Raw genomic sequence first — 4,324 nt, forward strand, 5'->3', positions numbered from 1 at the left:
TTTGCGGTTTAAATTGTTAAAATGAAAATATATTTTGTTTGCCGAAATCCTACTTAAGCCGAACAGATTCTAAGGTATTATATAGTATTTAAAACATTTTGCAAAATATTATTCAGCTCTGGATAAATCATACATTTCGTACAGGTATTAAATTTTTACGAGCCGATGTATTTACTTCATTTATATTTGTTACATTTATTATGTTACTTTGTCATGTGATTTTTTGACTCTTTATTGATAAGTATTTCAAATATTAATTTACTAGTGACTTGTTTTAACGTTTTAATTATTAATGACTTTTGTTAGTGTCACAGTGTTAGTTCTATTTTACAATATACTTTAGTATTATCATTTTTTCACTTATTTTTACTTATCTAATAAGAAAAATGAATTTATTATTGGTACTAGCTTATTGATGCTGCAAATGTTATAAGAAACTATAGTTTAATTTTTGGAAAAATTGAATAATGTCTGAAACATAAAATGGGAATGTTATCATTGTAATGAGTTTTATTTTACAAAGATATACAAAAATACACGTTCTATTTTTCTTTTTCGATTGGAATGATAACAGAAAAAATTTCTGTTAGTTGTTTGAAAATTGTTACAATTACAAAATATCACAGTTTTCTATCTAAAAAAATTGAATAATACCTGTACGTATTAAAAGTATTATTGAAATAATACTATGTTTGCGCAGATAACAATAGTATCATATATCTTTGTAATTTTACTTTATTCAAAGATTTCATCAAATATGTTAAAATGTTAGTGTTAAAATAGCGTTGAGAGATATTTGCAGTGGCCAAATATCGAGTTCCAGTGTGTTGTGAGATGCCAGATTTACCTTTATCTGATATAGGTACCTTACCGGCAATCGCCTGAAGGCATTGCCCTCATAATTCGTGATTTCTAAAAGAGACGTGGAATTTATACATTATCTACGATCAATACGTATTTACCTTTTCGTGGTTATGTATAAGATTAATCCGCGTATATATTATATATACATTTAAACTTTCCTTTTCTTTGAAAATATTATCATTCTAATTTTAATCGACGATATTGCCGGTCAATAGTCTGATGGAAAATCAATTTCATGCACATGAAATATCGAATGTTCTTTCGACGAGTTGCGAACATTTCGAATACATTATCAGCTTAAATATAAAATGTATTAAACAATTTTGTAGTAATTAATATAAAATATATTGAATAACTTTGTAATATTTAGAAAAGATTAAAGTCAATCTATGTTTATGCCTATTTTCTACTCCAAAATTACACGAAGATTCAAAATTGCATGTATTTTATACTTTTTTTTTTATTACGATCGTGTACTACATTTTGATTCAATTTCTCGGTCATGCATTTCAAGAATATCTAAATTTCCTAAACACCAAAGATTACAACAAGGACAAAAGAAACGTTTCTTTGAAGTAGTTAGTAGATTCACATCCACGTCTGTTTTGTTTACTATTTCGCTTCCTGCACCTCAAAGGACTAAAATAGGTACAAAGGATGAGAAAAATAAAGAATACTCATGTAGATTTTTAAGCATTTTTTTACTAAAGAAACATATTTCAATAACGAACACACACGGACAAATCAGTGGTCGAACTAAACCATACAAGATTAGGTACTTCTCTATTTCTTCTTTGCCTCTAGAAGGTTACAATGCTTTGGTTATCTTTTTTTTTTTTTATTTTTTTGGTTTTAGGTATATAGGATAGTTATGGATATAATTAGTGTTCTTTCCTGTATTTTTTTTTTTTTTTTGCTTTTTTTTTTAGTTTTTTTAGCACTGAAATTACCAAGCGGCTCAAAGTTTCCCAGTTTCGCTCTTAATCGCCTTGGCTGCTCGATCGCGTGACCGATCTGACACGTAGTACTACTATCGTTATACAATAATTGCTATGAACTATCGACTCACTTTGACAAATTTCCGATCGTAATCACGCGCATCAAGGAGCCATCTATTGCTTCGCGTTTAAAGTTAAACATACGATGCGCCCGCCTCAATTTATTTATGCCTTTATTACAACGACGTTACACCAAAATTCACACGTTTTGAGAAAGCGACGAACTCTTGCATCCATTGCTGAGTAAAGAACCAGGGGATTGGGAATTTTATTAACTCTCGATCCCATTGGAGGGCGGGTGGGGGAGGGAGGAGGATCAGCGACTGACAAAATAATACGAAAATGCAAGTGTCGCATCACTCTTATCGCAGTTCGGTGGTCTACAATTAATTATTGTTACACGTGATACGCGCAGACAAAGTATTGATATGGCATTTAGATATCGTTGCAACACGCACGTACTTAGAAACTACGTACAACATCTTATCATCATGCGGCTCGTTCGTGGTGATCGCATATTTTATATCTTTTCTTTTTTTCTCTTTCTCTCTCTCTCTCTCTCTCTCTCTCTCTCTCTGTTCGATTTCGTATGTAGACGCTTTCGTTCGGCAGTTACGTCACACCCGTACGATGTCAAATGGAAGGTTCGATATACTTTGAACTTGAAAACTTTAAAGTCGCGCGCGAGTTTGGCAGTTGTACAAGATTCTTCATCTGCTGTGTTACGGGACACTGCTGGATTATCCACGTTATTTCATCCGACGTGTTCAACGAGTACGAATATGTGATACATTCGTTTGGTGAAACCTCGTTTTGATATGTACGTAGAGCTCCCGAGGGGATATGTAAATTGATTTGAATCGGTGATCGAAGATTTCTAAGAAGACGACTGTGAATTCGTTATCGTTTCCTAACCCGTAAAATCTTCGCGATGCGTTGCAATATACAGCTTGGACGTCGCGAACGCGCGCAGATCGTAGCAACACGAAGTGTCAGTCCGTTGGCTGCCAAGCACTCTTTCCGTTTCACGCCAACAGGAGATTTGAAATCTATCCTACAAAACGATTTACATTGAAAGCACGTTACGCGATACAGGGTGATGACCTTTGTCTTCATCGTAGAACACGACATACGAATCTTGTGAAATCCTTTCGCAGGGAAGCGACCTTTCATCCCCATGCGAGCGGAATAGACGTTCGATTTCAATTGCATCTCGTAAAGAACAAACATCACGCGACATCACTGCTACGTGAAACAGACAAAATTACCTATCGCGTTTGTTATTTGTAATTCGTGCTTGAGACGTTTTTGATTCCAAATCGGTCCATGGCCAGGCCAGAAAAAGAAATCGGTATCCAGTAATGTAATTATCGCCGTTTCTCGTTTCAATCGGGGAAATAATAGCGTGTTTCATCGCTTCTGTCGTGCGAATTGCTTGGAAATAATACTCAACACAAACGCACACACAGGTTACCACGAGAAATTGATTGCTCGTCTCTTGTGCATCTTTTCTCGCCTCTTATTTCGACTTCACAGGCACACAGCATGCGCGCACGCAGTCACACATACATGTGCACAGACGAAAATCTTCTACCTATTCACGCATAGTATATCGTAATGGAGCGAATCCTCTGCAACGGCTATAGATATAAACTATTTTAGTGTGTAGAGTGTAACATGTACGTCGGTGCGCGTGTATTTCTCGGATGTTCGTTCGGAGTGTACATAGTTTGATTCGCACACGGTTCAATATATAATACATGATAAGAATAACATTATACAGCCGTACGTAATCATAGTAGTAAAAAGTAAAAACAGTATGAAAAATTATTGTATTGTTTCCCTTATTATTAGGTCATGATCCACACTGCTGCATTGTATAACGCGAATACTGCATCATTTTCGTATGAACAGCCATCGACGAACAGATAACTTACACATATATTACTATGTAATCGAGAAACAATGAAAAGATGTGAGCTGGACCAACGATAGGCGGCTTAGTGTTCTCTCAAAGGAATAATATTTTCACGGTATTGTAGCTTTAATGACAGATGCAATTACGAGAAATTATTTGAGGCACGATAAACTTGCCTAAACTCTGCATTCCCAACCTGTTGTTGCGACTTTCAAACAACTTGCGATGTATTTTCTAAAGAATGTTTACTATTCATCGTTATGAAACGATTGTTCAGATAAATTTCGAACACTCATTTATTTCAATACGAGCGTGCTTCGATGTTTCGTACGTAAAAGGAAATGTAACATCTAATTTTGAAATTTGATGCTTAGATGCAACTACGACCATCGCGTTAAATGTTAAGTTAATTATAATATCGATTACAATTAATATGTTTTAGTTAATAAAATATTTATTTTGTACTTTTTGTCATACTAGAAATTTCTTTTTATGCAATGTACGATTAAATAGAAGGTTGTTCGTTCATTGTAAAAGATATAAT

This window comes from Frieseomelitta varia, unplaced genomic scaffold (assembly GCF_011392965.1).
Source record: "Frieseomelitta varia isolate USP_RPSP 00005682 unplaced genomic scaffold, Fvar_1.2 scaffold_198, whole genome shotgun sequence".
NCBI classification, from domain to species: domain Eukaryota; kingdom Metazoa; phylum Arthropoda; class Insecta; order Hymenoptera; family Apidae; genus Frieseomelitta; species Frieseomelitta varia.